Below are 18,778 nucleotides of genomic sequence, written 5' to 3' on the forward strand. Positions count from 1 at the left end.
CCTCTCACACTTGGGAGGACTTCCCTGTAGAGACCTGCAAAGCCACATCAGTCATGCAAACCAAGACTGTCTCATTGTTTACTTATACTCGCCCATCGGTCTGCCCATATCCACTTGTCATCTTAAATGTACATTGCAAGCTCTTTGGGGCAGTGTTTGTAAAATGCCTACCACAATAAGGTCCTCATCTGAGGCTTCTGGATGCTACCGCAATACAAATGAAAAGCAACAACATACACTCATATTGAGCTTTGCACTTTCTAGCTGCTTCACAATTATTGATTAATGATTCTTCCTAGTACTCCCTATTAATTTAATGATTAAAAATTAGATAGAATTAGAATAATTCCTATTTTACAGTTAGAGAAACTAAGGGAAGGATTAAATGTCTTGCTTGAAGTCACACACTGAATCAATGATAGAACCAGGTTGCAATTTCTGATGTCCACTCCTACGCGCATTCATCTAGAGACCACTGCCTCACACATTTAGAGAGTTCAAAATTATTGTTTCAGTGCATATTATGGATCAATTTCTTTGTTGATTAGATATGAAACAGGTAAATTATTCAAATTAAATTGTTACAAGAGCTGCAACTAGACATGCCTGTCTAAATTTTAGCCTTAAGTTGATTTGTACATCTCACAGACTGAACCACCTGCAGTCCTTAATAGATATTTCATCTGAATAAAGGCCATATAATTTGCATAGATTTACTAACAGAAATACTGACACAATTAATCAAACTGTGTCAGCAAAGCCAATTGCCCTCCTGGAACAGTATCCCTATTTTTCTGACAAGATGGCTGTAATAGATACCAATAGTCTCAATTAATTGGAAAACCATCTTAACTAATTTCTAAGATTTTGTCACATATACAAACACTCTGCATTTCATAAATGATATACAATGAATATATTGAACATGTATTTTGTAATGTTTTGTATAGCAACATAAACTATCTTAACTAATTTCTAAGATTTCATCACATATACAAGCACTCTGCATTTTTCCCAACAGCAGCTTAGTTTCCATTAAAAAGGACATCTGATAATGCCTATACAGGTTGAACCTCTCTTGTCTGGCATCTTCAGGATTTGTCCAGTCCCAAACCAGAGAATTTGCTCAACCATGGGAGGTCAGTGTTGTCTAGCAGCATTACCAACACTTCCACGGCTCTTAGACGACATTGAGGAGTAAATCAGAGCTAAATAACAGCACAGAACACTGAGAGCCAGGACTGGTGGCTGTAAACAAACCTTAACACGCCTCTTCCATCTGAGATTCCGCCCCTTCTGGGGGCCTGGAGCCAAGCACTCGGACCCACATGCACACACATTGCCCAGAACCTGGTAAAGTCTGTCACCAGTCCTGGTTCTGTCCCATACTGCACTTCAAGAAGAATGCACATACATAATTATGTATGCTTTCTTCCTGAGTTTTGTTTTTGGACACAACTGCCTTTCAGGGTTATTTACAGTGAAACTGAGGTCTAAACCCAGCATTCTGTTTCAGTCTCATACTAGATATGCCACTGCTCAGTCAATGCTTCTTTAAGTACAAGTCAACAATAATTAAATTACTCTTCTCAAAACTGATTTTTAGTTGCATTTGTTGTTGAATGCTAACATTTTCCTAAAATTATTGTTGGCTTTTCTTCCAAGCTATTTTATATTGCCAAACATAATTGAAAGTCTCACTAAATTTAGTATACAATCTCTTTTATACCGTGCTTTGATGATAAACTCTGAGTAAAGATTTTAGACCTTCAGTAAAGTGAAGGGATTATAGGCCAAAAGTAGATACCGAATATAGAAAAAAACATTAATATAGTGAATGGCATAGGGACCAAATTTATATTCCTATTACAAGGAAGCATCTTACAATTAGTAGAAACATCTTTGAAGAATTCCTAAGATTCCAGACTACTTTGTGTTCTAAATTCATTCTAGGAAATTCATCTATTGGCTGTTCTGAAGATAGAATTTTGTATTATATTGTCAATTTGTATGTTAATTCCAGCTGAAATGTAACTAAGGGTTGGCAGAAACAAAAACAGGAAAAAATGCTTACAGGATATCCCATTAGTGAAAATCTTTATGCAGACACTCCTATACATAGACAAGTTACAAAGCAGGTGTTCATATTCAAAATCAGAACCAGACAGTTTACAGCCTTTTATGCCCCAATCTCTCTTCCTGTTGGACAATATTTTCAGAATTATTGTTAGAAATTAAATTAGTTCAGAAGTTCTCAACTGGGGGTCATGACCCCTTAGGCTGTTAGACTCCACCACAAAACCCTGCTTTACTTTCAGCATTTATGATAACATTAAATATATAAATGTTTTTAATTTATAAAGGGGGTTGCACTCAGAAACTTGCTGTGTGAAAAGGGTCACCAATACAAGAAGTTTGAGAACTACTGAATTAGATGCTCATAAAAAGAGGCATTTGGAAATGTTTTCTTTTCCCTTGTTCAGGCATAGCTCAAATATGTCAGACAAAAGGAGCCCAGCCAACGTTTAAGAGCCTTCAAAGAAAAATCTAAACCTTCTTTAAGGAATAGTTCTCCTGCTACCTATGTGCTCTGCCAATCATAGGCTTTGATCCTGCACTGAAGTAAATAGTTTTCACTGACTTGCATGAGTGCAAAATCAAGTCCCCCAGGAGAGAGAGTAGGAGGGTGCTATAAAGACTTAAAGAAGGAAAGCCAGGGATGTTTGGACTGGCATCCCTATTTGCCAGTTCATCCAGAAGTGATAACCTGTTGATTACTTTATAAAGTTATTGGTTTCCAAGGAATAATTTTGAAAGCAAAAGTACAATGGAAAAAAGTTACTCTATGTAGAGGAAACATTTAAATGTTATTTTACTGCTTCGAGTTAGAAAAATTCTGTCTAACAATCTAGCTCAACTGGATGTGTGTGGATTATAGAAGTCAGTTTCATTGCTTGTTTAAAATAACTGTCTAAAACAAAATGTTCTGTATATTAAACTATTTCACCTGATGTGGGTACTAAAAGGTACATTATCTACAAAGATGAAATACAATATTTTTTTTAAATGTCCATGCATACAAATATTAAAACAAGAGGCATCCCCATATGCAATTAGTTACCAAATCACGAAAAATAAACGCTTCTGGCTGTACTCAGTCTAGAAAAGAAAAAGAACACAGCCACTACAAAGAACAAACACGGTCAGTCAAACCAATGTTTACCGAGAACCCGTCTCCAAGGTTTCCACAAACTCGGATTCGGGAGCCCCCCAAAAGTGGGGAATGGCAGGGTGCAATGTAAACATCGCACTTTAAATCCACAGCTGATCCTCTCCTGGAGTATCGAGAACAAGTGGCGCTGCACCTCCCCTGCTTCAGGGGACCTGGCGAACATTAACGCAGCCAAGCCTGCAAACATGGAGTAACTCATAGAAGAAAAGTTGGGGTGGGGGGTGTTCCAAAGTTGCCGGAGCAAAAGACAAGCGCACCCCTGCGTAACATATTCCCTTTCGGACCGGAACGCGGAGTCGAAAAGCGGCTGCAAACCATCCAAGGCGCTTTGCTCGCGGGATGAAACGCCCGCTGTGACCCGCTTCCTTCTCCACAACGCACCCCATAGAAATGCAAAGCGGGGCGACGGCTGAAATCCCAGCCCAGCCTAAGCCAATTTGGGGGGATTTTTCCCTACAAAAGCAATACTATGGGGGCTTTTCCCGCGCTCCCAGCCTGGGGCAGCGCTCTGCTGAGGGGCAAGATCCCCCCCACCTCTGGCCAGGGGAGCAAGCAGAGCACCAGGCCTTTGTCAGGCGTCCTTACCTGCCCCAGCGACGCTGAGCTGCACCCCAGCAGCGTCCTTCGTCCTCAAGGCTGCGCGCACCCCCTGGCAGGGCACCGGCTGCACCGGGGCTTAGCCTACAGCCGGCTGCTCCAGGGAGCGCCAGCCAGCCTAGGGATTTGGCCCCAGGGGGCGGGAGGCTGGAGGACTAGTTCCCCTCCCCGCCGCACAGCGGGGGCGAGGGCCGGGATGGGGAGAGCCGGAGCGGGAGCTGGGCTGCGGCGAGCGCTGGGACAGTCACTGAGGCGCTTCCCCGCCGCCGCCTGCTGCTCCTGGCACGACGCGCGAGTGCCCCGCCGCCGCCCCCGCTGTCCCGGGTGGGCTCCTAGAACCTGCTGCTCCCCCGCGCGGCTGCCTTCGCCTCCCTCTGCGACACCGCAGCGCGCCTCGGCCAATGGCAAGTGCCCCGCCGCGCTCCGACAGAGGCGGGGGAGGGAAAGGGGGGTCCCAGCCCAGGAGACGGGCCAGACGGGGTGGCTGGCTCCAGCCTCGCTGGGACAGACACGCGCCCCCTGCTGGGGCAATCCCCGCCTGCCCCGGGGCAAGGAGCGGCCCGGAGCCGGGGGACACGCGCGCACAGGCAGGGCAGAGCAAGGCAACCAGCCGTCGTAGGTGCAACGGGCCTGCTCAGCTGCGCTTTGCACGGGCCAGGGGCTGCTGCCCGAAGCAAGCTGGAGCAGCCTGAAACTCCAATGCTCGGCCCAGCCCAGAGGGCCCCTCCCCTCCTCCGAAGATTGCAAGGATGCCCCACACCTGCCTGCTTGCTCAGACCATTAAGACCCACTTGCAGTGGCAATATGCCACCCGAGGAGCATCCTATCTTGGGGAGATTCCTCGGGGGTCAGATCAGCCACTGGCTTCTCGCTGGGACGGTGCAAAGGCACTGCAGGACCAGGCATTTGGTTCACAGTGTCTAGAGTGAGATCCTGGCGCCTTCAAAGTCAAGGGAGTTTTGTCCAGTTTTTCAGTCCAAGCCTAGATGCAGGATAAAGCTTCACAAGATAGTCTGGACCAGTGTTTCTTAAACTTTTTAAGATCGAGGAACACCAAACAATATTTTTTTCTATGAGGAACACCAAGTAATTTTTTTAAGCAAAAAAAAAGGGGGGGGGGGGGGTATTGAACAAAACAAAAGGGTTAGGGAGAAAGTTATTGAGAAAAAAAGGTTGCCGGCCCCTTTAAGGGTTGCCATTATGAACTTTGTTGTTCTTCCCCGCACACCTCTGACAGCCTATGGCACCTGTGTGCCGGTGTGCTGCGGAAAACAGTTTAAGAAACACTGGTCCGGACCATCAGAGTTGTCCCCGCTGATTGCGGGGCAGGTTGTTACATAGTATGCACCCCTCCTGCCCAGGGAACTGGAAAAAAATTTACAGTAGGAGTGCTGAGAGCCACTGAACTAAACTGTAAACTCTTTAAAGGCTGTGTCTACACTGGCCACTTGAATTTGAGCAAGAACACTGATGATCTCATGTAAGATTGTCAGTGTTCTTGCGGAAATACTATGCTGCTCCCGTTCGGGCAAAAACCCTCTTGCCCAAATGCTTTTGTGCAAGAGGACCAGTGTAGACAACGCAGTATTGTTTTCAACAAAAAAGCCCCAATCGCAAAAATGACGATCAGGGCTTTCTTGCGCAAAACCGCGTCTAGATCGGCACGGATGCTTTTCTGCAAAAAGTGCTTTTGCGCAAAAGCGTCCGTGCCAATCTAGTGATAGAAATGTAGCCGTGTTAGTCTGGTGTAGCTGAAACAAAATACAGGACTATGTAGCATTTTGAAGACTAACAAGATGGTTTATTAGATGATGAGCTTTCGTGGAGGAAGTGGGTCTGTCCCACAAAAGCTCATCATCTAATAAACCATCTTGTTAGTCTTTAAAGTGCTACATAGTCCTGTATTTCATGCCAATCTAGACGCTCTTTTCCACAAATGCTTTTAACGGAAAAACTTTTCCATTAAAAGCATTTGCGGAAAATCATGCCAGTCTAGACGTAGCCTTTATGTAATAGAATCCACTTCAAGCCAGGGGGTTCAACAGTACCACCTTCCTCACCCCATCTCCCCTCCCCTCCCCCCCGCACCTCTAGTTCTAGCAGTTATATCTGGTGCCATTCAAAAACATACTTACATGTAGAAAGTGGGATTAGAAATGACTGCCTTTGTACCACAACATGACATATGTTCCTATTCAGGAAGGACACTGTCTCCTTTCATTAGAATCAAACGGTGCATCCTTAATTTTCTTCCAAATATTTTGAAGCTTTTAAGTGGATAGCACTGAAAACAAACACCCATTTGTAAAAGTGGGCATGCTCTAGTCACTTCATCATACAGAGATGCCCAAAGAAACTTGAAACCTCTTGGAGACTGGCACAATACAGTTCCCCTCCGCCCCCAATAATGCTAAATGTAGTAAACCAGCTATATTCTTAGGGTGACTTATACATAGGAACCACTGTTTTACTTTTATTTTGAATATAGTTTGAAAGAGAAACTAAACAATGGCAGTGAGAAAAATCCCTCAGGGCCAGTTCAAGCCATTCATGTGCCCCGGGCAGTGGGCGTGCGATGCATGCTTGATTCCGCCCCCGGGCACACAGCGTATGCACAGCCCCACCACCCAGCGTGCTGCACACCTCACAGCTGCAATTAGGGTTGCCAGGTGTCCGATATTGTACCGGACAGTCTGGTATTTGTGCTCTCTATCCAGTAAAAAAAAAATCAGAAAATACCGGACATGTGCAATGTCCGCTATTTTCTGATTTTTCCGGCTGCGCACCGGACGGAAACCTGGCGTAGGTGGGGGGACCATCTGGGAGTCCCAGCTGGGAAGCAGGGCTGCTGGGAGCCCTCAGTTGGTTGAGTGTGAGGAGGAGGGGAAGCCTCCTCCTCGCTTGTGCATCGCCGGGAGCCTGTGTGGGACAGGCAGTGCCCTGGGATCTGCAAGTGCCCGGGTCAGTCCCATTACGCACTGGCCGATTTGCTCACCCCTCCCACCTTCCCGGCCGGCTGGTTCTCCCCCACTTCCTCTTCCTGATCTCCTCCGGCCAGGGCCGCTGCACCCCCACCCCCACCACCTCTGCTTCCCTCCCCCCTTCCTCTGCCCCGCCCTTCCTCTCTGCCAGCCTTGTGGCCCCCGACCCCCCGAGCTCTGCTTCCTGCCTCCCCGTTTCTTCCCAGCCAGACCCCCCCCCCCCCGCCCACAATCAAGTGTGTCCGTTTTTTTGGGGGGGTCTACCTGGTAACCCCCCCTTAATCCAGCCCTGCCCTCAGTACATTGTAATGTTGGCAATTCCTCCTACCTTTCAGCAAAAATGAGGAGTCCTGTGGCATCTTAAACTCTAAATGACATTTATTTAGGCATGAGTTTTCATGGGCTGGAACCCACTTTATCAGATGCGCTCGGAAGGTGCCACAGGACTACACATTGTTCCTAGCTTGCAACTGTTTGGTGTAATACATCTACTATACTTCATATCAGTAAGACTCGTATAAGTTTTCATGCCAATTAAAGTATTTATGATTTTGAAAATAAAGTTTTCATTTTTAAGATAATCTCTTTACGCAGCATTTGAGGGAATGGACAAAGTGAAGGATTTTTTCTCTGTGCTTGAAGAAATGTCTTTGAAAATAGTGCCACCTGCCGTCTGCAACAATCTTTTTAGTGTTGGTACCAAATCCAGTGCTTAGGCTCATTATAGTAATAATAGTGGTCATTGCCTTAGACAAAGAACATTTACAAACTTGCTGGCAATGAGTTTTTACTGAATAATAGTTAAAGGATAGTTTTAAAAATCTATAATTGTTGTACAATTAGAAGGACTACACTTCTGCAACAACCCCTCTTATATTCTGAAAACTACCCATACTTTATGCATCTCCCACACAAGGAAATATTTCTAACTAACATAATGTGAGAGAAAATAGCCTGAATATCTCTAAATGCTAAGGCCAGGAACCATCTTGCTAGGCTACACACTACATATAAATTACCATTTGGTTTGAAGCTTTATTTCCTTGTAAAGAGCAACCTCCACTGTCTCTAGGAAACATTCATACTTAGTAAAAGCACATAATACTTATCACATTTATAGAGCTCTGAAACTTCAAAATATTGTTGCTCCTTTTCAACCTAAGCCCTGGGAGAAATTTCAGGGCCCTGAAAATGTTCCAATTGAAAGTAGAAATCAATGGAGCCTGGTGTTTTCTTTGACATAATCTTGTTTATTTACAAATGTACAAAGTTTTGTGTCCTTGAACACAAAATGAATCAAATAGCAGGATATAGGTTCTTTTGCTCACAACACCAAAAACATTCTTTTCAGCCTGAATTCTTGACCTAATGCTTCTTTCCAAGTTTCTCCTAAGACAGCATGCTGCATCTTCCAGCTCTCTCTCTCGGGGCTTGTCTACAGTATGGAGGCTACAGAAGCATGGCTATGTGCTATAACTCCACCGTGGAGATGCTCATTACACTGGGTTTTTCCATTGCTACATTACCTATACTTCCCTGAGCAATGGCAACTAGAAAAGCATTATTCCACACAGACATAACCATGTCTATACCAAAGATTGAGACAACACTGTTACGGTGCTCCACAGTGTTTAATTTCTTAGGGTATGTCTACACAGCAAGGTTCTTTCGAAATAACAGCCGTTATTTCGAAATAACATTACTAGTGTCTACACAGGCAAACCACTATTTCGAAATAGCGCCTTCCTGGTCCAGGGTGGAGATCATGGACCTTATTCAAGTGGGGGGGGGATGTCCCCAACATCCATGAGCTCCTCACTAGATGGAGGAATGCAGCCATCTATGGCAGGATAGCTGCCAGTCTGGCCACCAAAGGCCACATGCGAACCCAGGAGCAGCTCTGGCTCCATGTTGCAGAATGCTGTGGTGTCCTGAGTGAGGGCAACCAGAGCACACAGAGACAAAATGCTTTGCTGTCCCTCATCGAGATAGGCAAGCAAGCAGGGAAAGCTGAGAACCGACTGGCCGGGGGGGGGGCCGGGGGTCCCTTTAAGCACAGGCCTCAGATAGCCTCAGGCAGCAGCCACACAAAGTAACTCCTGACCTGATGCCCTGATGGACCTGGTTCCGTCCAGCCTTAAATGCAATTCAGCGTCCACTCAGTGTGGATGCGCTATTTCAAAAAGCAAAACGCTATTTCGAAATGCATTTTGTGTCTAGATGCCTTATTTCAAAATAAGCTATTTCGAAATAACGCTGTAGTGTAGACATACCCTTACATCAAAGGATGCAGTTATATCAACGTACATTCTGAATGTAGATCAGGTTTTAGTCACTCAGATTTTGTTTGTTTCTTTTGCCTTACTGCACACCCCTTACTTATCCAAAACAATTTTCATCCAACTCACTCAGTTCAGACACTTGTGGAGAGGTCCATAACTTCCTTTTGCCTTTGTGGGGGAGGTTCTGATTAATTCATCTGGACAGTTATGATAATTGTAAGCATATTCACACCAAACTCAAAGAAGTTTGTGATTTATGCAGTCACCACTACCTCTCAGCATAACAGTATTAACCAATCAACCCTCTCAATACCCTTGTGACCTGGATAAGTATTTATCTCTATTTTACAGATGCAGAAAATTTAGAGAAGCAAGTCAGGGCCAGAATCAGAATTGCTTTTCTCACAACACAGCGGTTGCCATTCTTGGACTCAGTCCATTAAACCACATTGCCTCTCAATTATTTGGCTAGTTTTTTTTATTGGCTAGCTAATTAAGAACAGTATTCTTCCCCCCTTAACCAAAGAGACTATAATATTGCTCACTTAACTCATTCTAAATGTTTTGAAAATGTGTTATGTGCAAATGCATACATTGTATACATTTTGTTACCACAGATTTCCTCAGTTTGAGTTTTAGGCAAGTTTGTCCAAAATGCCATAATCATTTGCTCACATTGAATAGCACAGTCTCTCCATGCAGATGTTGCCACTTAAAAAAAATCATCATTTTCAACAGCAGAGCACTCATGAAGTAATTCATCTTGTGAACCCAGGAGAAAACTGCACTATCTTAGATGCTACCACATGGTAAGAGAGTCTTTCAGTAACTTTTTGATGATGTTAAATGATGTTTTTTATGCTGTGCATAAAACTGTGATCATTTCAGGACTAAGAATGAGACTGTCGGGTCTACATTCCAACTGTATTACTTGTGTACTGGAGCTCCCAGGAACCTCTGCCATTTCTGGCTGAAACACTATCATAAAAATTATAAAAATCAACTTTTTTGCCTGAGCCAAATGGTAGGCAAGTAAAAATAAATCCAGATGGCCTTCAAATCCATACACCAAGACATCCATTTCACAATCATACCAGTCAAAAACAGTGCTATCCTCCCCACCATACTTGGCAGATGTTTCAGGAACAAAGTATAAACACTACGGCTGTGTCTTCACTGGCCTCCCTTCCGGAAAAGGGATGCTAATGTAGCACTTTGGAATAGGCAAATCCGCGGGGGATTTAAATATCCCCCGCGATATTTGCATTAACATGGCTGCCGCTTTCTTCCGGCTTGGAGATAAGCCAGAGGAAAGCGCCAGTCTAGACGTGATTCTCCGGAAAATAAAGCCTTTTCCGGAGGATCTCTTATTCCTACTTGAAGGCTTTATTTTCCGGAGAATCACGTCTAGACTGGCGCTTTCCTCCGGCCTATCTCCAAGCCGGAAAAAAGCGACAGCCATGTTAATGCAAATATCGCGGGGGATATTTAAATCCCCCGCGGATTTGCCTATTCCAAAGTGCTACATTAGCATCCCTTTTCCAGAAGGGAGGCCAGTGTAGACACAGCCTACCAGTAGAGGGCATCTTAATTTCAGTTTATTTGCAGAATAGTATTGACTCCATCCTTAGTTTTATACTTACGATTTGTGTTTGCTTAAATACAAAGATTAATAAATACGTGTCCTACAGTTCTCTGCAAATGCATCGCCCTGGCTACGTAGGGTTTACCATATAGGTTTTTAGAATCCCTTAAATTATTGACAACATTTCACTGAGATAGACAGAAAACTTTATGTCATACTGAATAGAATTCAAGATTTTTCCCCCTATTTTAAATAGTTACATTATCTTCCATTATATATTTGTTATACATTAAATATGCCTTTAAAACACTCTTTTTAAATAAATATATAGAACATTAGCATAGGAGATATTTGGTATGTCACAGTGACAGAATAAATAATCATAAATTTGGGCCAGAATTACTGGATGTTCATATTGCTGGGTTGACCTATGAATAAGATTGTCTGCACTTAAAAAAAAACCAACAACCACATAGTATGTTTTTGGGAGACTGTCAAGTCACAGGGGCAGGGCCCAACCGGGTTGTGGATTCGCTTCAAGACAGAGTCGATTAGGGATAGTTGCTTTTATTAATCTTACTACATCACTACTATTACAGGCTTAATACTGCCAGATGGTTACAGAGCTACTGCAAAATAATACGCCAATAAGCATATGCAGAGCAATGCATAAAAGAGTAACAAGACTTGGAAATGCTTACGCCCCTTCAGGTCTGTGAGGAGTCCTGTTCCGGTTACCTCGCACCAGGCCACTGCGGACGTGGCTCCAGCTGGGGGACCCAGGGCACCCTTCGAGGTTTAGGTCCCTGGAGATCTAACAGATCTTATATATACTACAGAGCTGTGTCTAGACTGGCCAGTTTGTCCGGAAAATCAGCCGCTTTTCCCGAAAAACTTGCCATCTGTCTACACTGGCCAATTGAATTTCCGCAAAAACACTGACTTACTACTGTAAGAAATCAGTGCTTCTTACAGAAATACTATTCTGCTCCCATTCAGGCAAAAGTCCCTTTTGCGCAAAGATTTGTTTTCCGCAAAAAAGCTCCGATCGCAAAAATGGCGATCGGGACTTTTTTGCGGAAAAGCGCGTCTAGATTGGCACGGACGCTTTTCCGCAAAAAGTGCTTTTGCGGAAGAGCATCCATGCCAATCTAGATGCTCTGTTCCGAAAATGCTTTTAACGGAAAACTTTTCCGTTAAAAGCATTTCCAGAAAATCATGCCAATCTAGACGCAGCCCAGTTGTTTACCTGGTGTGCACGTACCTGGCTCAACATCATTCTTATCACTTTCATGAGCTGAGACCAAGGTCAAACTTGTTTACTGCTCAGTAGTTTCCCAGCTCAAGGCATTGCTTAAAGCTAATAAAGCCCAGTTGCTGTTTGGGCTTGCAGGATCCCAGGCTGTGCTCTGCTGGTTTCAGCTGGGATGGAAACTTCCATCCCAGGCCTGCTAAGCTACATATGACTTTCATGTGACAGAGACATTATGATTTTATTGATGATATCTTCCTTCTTTGTGATAGAACATGCTGAAGACACCTGCTGAAAATAGGGTTTAAAAACAAGGGTTTTCCTTAAACTAAAACGAAAAATAATAAAACAGGTATATCATATATTACTGAGAAAAATACTACAAAATAAATTCAGCTCACAAGCATGCAATAAGCAGATATTTTCCCACTTAAAAAGAATTTTTAAATTGATAGTATTCAGTTTCACTGCTTCAGTTGCTGAGATAAAGTGATTGCATGATGATGTATGATCAAGTCTATCTTTTCATTTAAACATTTAAAACATTCAAGTTATAATATGGAACATCTGGTTTCCACACAAAGCTCAGAATTTTCTGAGATCTTCGTCTGATAGTTTCACAAAAGGAACCTTTTCAAGGTTTTTTGGATGCTTCCAAGATACAGTCTCAGAGGGGTTGCCGTGTTAGTCTGTAACTTTAAAAACAATGAGTAGTCTCTAAGGTGCTACAGGACTAACAAAAATATATATGAGTATCATGAGCTTTCATGGGCAAAATCCACTTCCTCAGATGAGCAGATTATCTCTGTTCATCTGAAGAAGTGGGTTTTGCCCATGAAAGCTCATGATACTATATTATATTTGTTAGTCTATAAGCCCTGCTCTACGCTATTTCAAAATAATAAGGGGAGCGTCCACACTACCAAGCCCATTATTTCAAAATAGTGGGCTTGTTATTTCAAAATAACCCCTGCTTGTCAAGAGGAATAGAGCTATTTCAAAATTGTTATTTTGGGAGTTATTATTTTGAAATAACTTATTTTGAAATAATTTCGTAGTGTAGGTATGCCCTAAGGTGCTACAGGACTTCTCATCATTTCCCAAGCTACAGTATAGGAATTTACAAGGATAGCTATGTGACAGGAACAAGGTGGTGATGAGGGGCATTTTCAACAACCTGCAAGGTGCTCAAGCCACTGTCAATTATTGGGATGGAATATCTATTACTGTGCTTATTGCCAAAAGTATTACCTGTAAACCTTAGAGTCACTAAAGCAAAGCTGGGTTAGCGATCATGAGGTTTGAGCCTGATTGTGCCTTTCCTGATATGCTGGTGTAAAAGTCTATGAAAAACAGGAAGTCTTATCTATATTTGACTTTTGCTGTATGTATGCGTCGGGGCCATGAAACTGCAGACTCTGCAAAAACATCTGGATAAGTAACAGCTTAAAAAGTGCTTAATGATTTTTTTCTTTGATTGATATGTTAATGTAATTGTAGCAGTTACTAACATAAAAGGGGTAGACAGGCATGAGGGATTTGGATTTGACATTCTGGAGATCTTGGATTTATGCTATATATATAGCAGATGGAAGTCCTGTATCTTCCTTGGTTTATTTCCTGATAATGCCTTGCAGAGAGTAAAGTTTTCGGGAGCTTTGGATTTAGGGAACCCTGGGTTTCAAAGGGACTAAAAGGAAAATACCTGATCAGCCTAAATAAGGGTGGTAGTGATAGTCTGTTAAGAAAGCTGATTTATGAAGGGTAGGACCCATATATGTGCAGTTAGAACAACAAAGAGACAAGGATCAGAAATGAAACTTGAAAACACTGTAAATATGGCCACTATCTAGAATAGAGGGAATGCTTCTGTACTTGGACATAGCCCCAAAATTACAGTTGGCACGATCCTTCAAACTTGTAGGATATTGGTGTGCTCTCTGTTACCAAATACACTTGCCCTAAACATACTACAGTAAAACTCCATTGGTCCGGCATCCAATGCTCCAGCACTCCTGATGATCCGGCACCATCGGGAACCCGGAAGTGCTCTGGGCAGCTGGACAATTGGAGCTGCGCTGCACCCAGATTCCCCAATTCAGCCGCTGCTGAAACTGACCAGCAGCTGAATCGGGGAAGCCGGTGGCAGAGCAGCTGGGGTGCTGCCGGGTTGGTCACATAGCGCTGCCCCTTGGGGCTGCAGGACCAACCCGGCAGCACCTCAGCTGCTCTGCTCCAGGCGTCCCCTAGTCAGCCGCTGCTGAAACTGACCAGCGGCTGATTCCAGCTCTGCCCCGGGCTTCCTGGAGTCAGCTGCTGATCAGTTTCAGCAGCGGCTGACTAGGGGACACCTGGGGCGCTGCCGAGTTGGTCCTGCAACACCGAGGAGCGGCACTACAGGACCAACCTGGCAGCACCCCAGCTGCTCTGCCCCAGGCGTCCCCAAGACAGCCGCTGCTGAAACTGACCAGCAGCTGCTTCTGGTCAGCCGCTGGTCAGTTTCAGCAGCGGCTGAATCGGGGACGCCTGGGGCAGAGCAGCTGGGGTGCTGCAGGGTTGGTCCCGTAGCGCCCACCCCTCGGCACTGCCGGACTAACCTGTCAGCACCCCGGCTGCTCTGTCCCAGGCGTCCCCGATTCAGCCACTGCTGAAACTGACCAGCAGCAGCTAAATTGGGGACGCCTGGGACAGAGCCGGACTATCGGAAGGGGGGGCTATGAGGGGTCTGGGGTGGCACTCCCCCACCCCACCTCAGACCCCTCATAGCCCCCCTTTCCGACAGTCCGGCATATCTGATAATCCAGCACCCCTTGGGTCCTAAAGGTGCCGTATTATCGGAAGTTTACTGTGATATCAAATCTCATTATGCACAAGCCATAATCATGTCCTGCTAGGTGAGAATATGGCTATATGTAAACAATTTTATAACATAGCAAGGCCCTATATATATTGAGATGTGAAATTATCTTATTCCCATCTTAAACATGACTCTAGCTATTGTAAGATGAACTCTAGGGCAGAGGATTTTGTGAGATGAATACATGTAAGGGTATGTCTACACTACCACCCTAGTTCGAACTAGGGTGGTAATGTAGGCAACCGGAGTTGCAAATGAAGCCTGGGATTTGAATTTCCTGGGCTTCATTTGCATCTTGCCGGGCGGCGCCATTTTTAAATGTGAAACGAGGAGTAACGGTAGTTTGGAATAGGAAGCCTAATCTGAACTACCTAGTCCGTGCCGCGTGGCTACACGCGGCACGGAGTCCGCACTAGCGGACATTTAAAAATGGCGCCGCCCGGCAAGATGCAAATGAAGCCCGGGAAATTCAAATCCCGGGCTTCATTTGCAACTCCGGTTGCCTACATTACCACCCTAGTTCGAACTAGGGTGGTAGTGTAGACATACCCTCACTGGTTTGAGTAGCATTACTATACATGTGTTTCCTAACTGTAAAGATTAGATGGAATTAGAACACAGCAGATCGTATTCAAACACAATTCACCGGATCTCAACTGAGAATACCTGTAGTTCTAGCCTGTCATGAACCCAGAAAGAGGTATTGTAGCCACACACAGAAATTAAATGTGAAGATGGGAAGTGGCATGAATGAGATTAGGAGAAGTTGAAATCCTTTTGTAATTTTGAAGGAAAAGGACACCAGAGTAACAATAACAATGCTGTGTTCCTATAAAACAACATTTCCTTCAGAAGCTGTTTTCAGCTGGGAGAGGAAGAAACATTTGTTTTCAACCTAGAACGTACGAAACAGGGTAAAGTACCATAAAGCACCATAGCAACCAGTCTACTTCTCTCCCATTGTGCCTTTGGCCTTAAGACCAGAAATACAGGAAGAAATTATTCAGGTTGATAATAGATGTGGCTTTAGAGTATTTGGGGGAAGGAAAATGGAGACTGGGAAATATAGATAAAGAAGAAAGGAAAGAGGGAAGAAGCAAGAGAAAAATGAAAAATATAGATGGCAGGGGTCAGAGGAGTAAAGCAAACAGGGAAGAAGGAAGAAATTAATTAAAAAAAAGCATGAGAGAAAGCAATGAGAGAGGATGGAGGTCTAAAAAGCAGAACACAAGAAAAGCAGCAAGAGCACTTTTTGATCTGCTCTGTTCTTCAATGAAATCTACATTATAATTCCAAGCATCACATATTTCCCTCATTCTACCAAAGGAGTGTTTACAATCAGTCCTATACACATATAAATATGAACATCTTTGACTTAATTTTGGTCATCATTAGTAGAGTATGGTTGAGATTATGGGATAGAAGATAGAAAAGATAAAATTTAAAATCACTGACTGCTGCCATTTAACAAAGATTCTACTCACCAGTTATTTCTCCTATCATAGTTTCTCCTGTTGTGTTTATCGGTCAAGAACTTGGGGTATGTCTACACAGCAAAGTTTTTTCGAAATAACAGCTGTTATTTCTAAATAACTTCACTAGCATCTACACAGCCAAACTGCTATTTCGAAATAAATTCGAAATAGCGGAGTGCTTATTTCGAATTTGGTAAACCTCATTCCACGAGGAATAATGCCAAATTTAAAATAGGTATTTTGATATAAGTGCTGTGTAGACACATATCAAAATAGGAGGCCTCCAGCCTTCCCACGGTGCCCTGGTGAGCACTCCAGCCTCAACCAGGAACACTCCTCTCCCTCCCCAATCCCTGGATCCCTTAAAGGGGTTGACTCTGGCCACAGTGCTTGTGCCAGCTCCAAGCCTGCCAGCCCAGAGCCAGTAGTCACTGCCCCTGACCCAGTGGCCCCAAAACACGAGCCAGCAAGCCACTGGCAGCCAGCCCTCCACCGCTCCCCAGGAGCAGTCTGCCAGCTCCCAGGAGCCTGCCAGGGAAACCTGAGAACTGGCTGTCCAGGGGGGTCCCTTTAAGCAGAGGCCTCAGATAGCCTCAGGCAGCAGCCACACAAAAAGTAACTCCCGACCTGATGCCCTGCCGGACCTGGTTCTGGCTGGTATTAAGTGCTATTCAGCGTCCACTCAGTGTGGACGTGCTATTTTGAAATAGCAAAATGCTATTTCGAAATGCATTTTGTGTATAGATGCATTAGCAATAAGATATTTCGAAATAACTATTAGTGAAATAAGATATTTCGAAATAATGCTGTAGTGTAGACATACCCTTGGAGACATACTGGGAATAAATGTCTTAAAAGAATGGTATAATAAACAATATGAGGAAAATATAAGCTGTCATAGCAGTATCACCACTATGTATAACACGATCTGTCTAGACAAAAATAATTTCAGTCTATTACATTCAATACTACATTTCAGACTTGTTGTACTGTGTAAGGGTTTCAGAACATTATAGCTTAACCTTGAAAATAACCTAACCTGACTTGATTGTGAGTTACACCAGAACATCATACCTGCTCTTGCTAAAGTAGTACTTAACTTTCATTACACAACAAAATATGAGGTAAATAGTCACAAGAATGCTTGAAAATGTATTGCACCAAATTAAACTAAACTTGGCATATTGGATTTTGGAACTGTGCAACATCTACTGTACACAGAAAAATTTCTTACATTTCACTGATCTTAGAAAGAAAAAAAATTTCCTGTGTGTATGCTGTTTACCGTATCTTGCACAGTGCTACTTATCATACTCCCAAATAACAAAACAGAAACCCTTACCATAAGTACAACTTTCTAAAGGTAATATATAATACCTTATTCTTCATAGGGCTGCCAGGTGTCTGGTATTCTACTGGACAGTCTGGTTTTTGCACCCTCTGTCCGGTAAAAAATTTCAGAAAATACCAGACATGTGCAATGTCCAATATTTTCTGTTTTTCCGGCTGGGTGTCGGATAGAAGCCTGGCGGGGGCAGAAGGACTGGTTGGGACTCCCAGCCACTCCCCCCGCCCAGCTTCTGCAAGCAACCACAGGCTCCTAGCACTGATCGTGGCTCCACCTCCCAGCTGGGAGCTTGTGGTTGCGTGCAGAAGCCGGGTGGGGGGAGTGGCTGGGAGTCCCAGTCACTCCTCCCGCCCCCGCCAGACTTCTGCATGCAACCAGAGGGAGTCCCAGGCTGGGAGGCGGGGCCGCGATCAGCTCTGGGAGCATCTGGTTGCGTGCAGGCGGGGGCGGAGGGAGTGGTTGGGAGGGGGGCACAATTGGCACTGGGAGCCCTCAGCTGATTGCATCTGAGGAGGAGTAACGCCTTGGGGAGGAGGAGAAGCCCTGTCCCTGCTCCTGAGCACTGTTCAAGTGCGTTGTGGCGCCGAAGTCCAGGAGAGAAGCCTGCAGGTGCTTTGTAGTTGCATTTAGGCGCCTTCCATGGGCCCTCAGCCAAAAAACTGACTGGGGTAGAATTTCTGCTTCTTTCCACTGGGACACCCAAAGACCTGGCTATGGGGGAGTCACCTTCCACCTCATGGTCCCCTCCCTACCCCGCCCTCCCATTGTGTTGCCCCGGGGTCTGCCTCTTTCTGCTTTGGGTAGAAGGCAGCTGCTTTGCAGAGCAGGCTCTGCTGCCTCCCCCTTTGTTCCCAGCTTGGTGGCTCTTGGTAGTAGCCACACAGTATGTGTGTTTGGTGTGGGTGGGTTTTTTTTTCTTGACAAATTTTTAGTCCGTATGTTTGGTATTTTTTGGGAGACCATCTGGCAGCCTTATTCTTCCATAGCACCATAACAGTGGGTTGGAGAGCCAGGGTCTGAGCCAGTTCTGATTAAAGTTAATCTCATTTACTCATAGACTCATAGACTTTATGGTCAGAAGGGACCATTATGATCATCTAGTCTGACCCCCTGCACAGTGCAGGCCACAGAATCTCACTCACCCCTCCTAGAATAATCCTCTCACCTAT

General features: G+C 44.4%; 1 protein-coding gene across 1 annotated transcript in view; it reads right to left on the reverse strand.

Annotated features, from left to right (window-relative positions):
* Window positions 1–4,205, reverse strand: part of MEGF10 (multiple EGF like domains 10) — a 173,534-nt gene extending 169,329 nt beyond the window's left edge. Inside the window, exon 1 of the mRNA XM_006130122.5 lies at window positions 3,818–4,205. The gene's annotated coding sequence lies outside the window, so the exon portion shown is untranslated. The remainder of the gene's footprint in view (window positions 1–3,817) is intronic.
* Window positions 4,206–18,778: the final 14,573 nt, after the last annotated feature.

The sequence above is a fragment of the Pelodiscus sinensis genome, chromosome 6, assembly GCF_052426305.1.
Source record: "Pelodiscus sinensis isolate ZL-2025 chromosome 6, ASM5242630v1, whole genome shotgun sequence".
NCBI classification, from domain to species: domain Eukaryota; kingdom Metazoa; phylum Chordata; order Testudines; family Trionychidae; genus Pelodiscus; species Pelodiscus sinensis.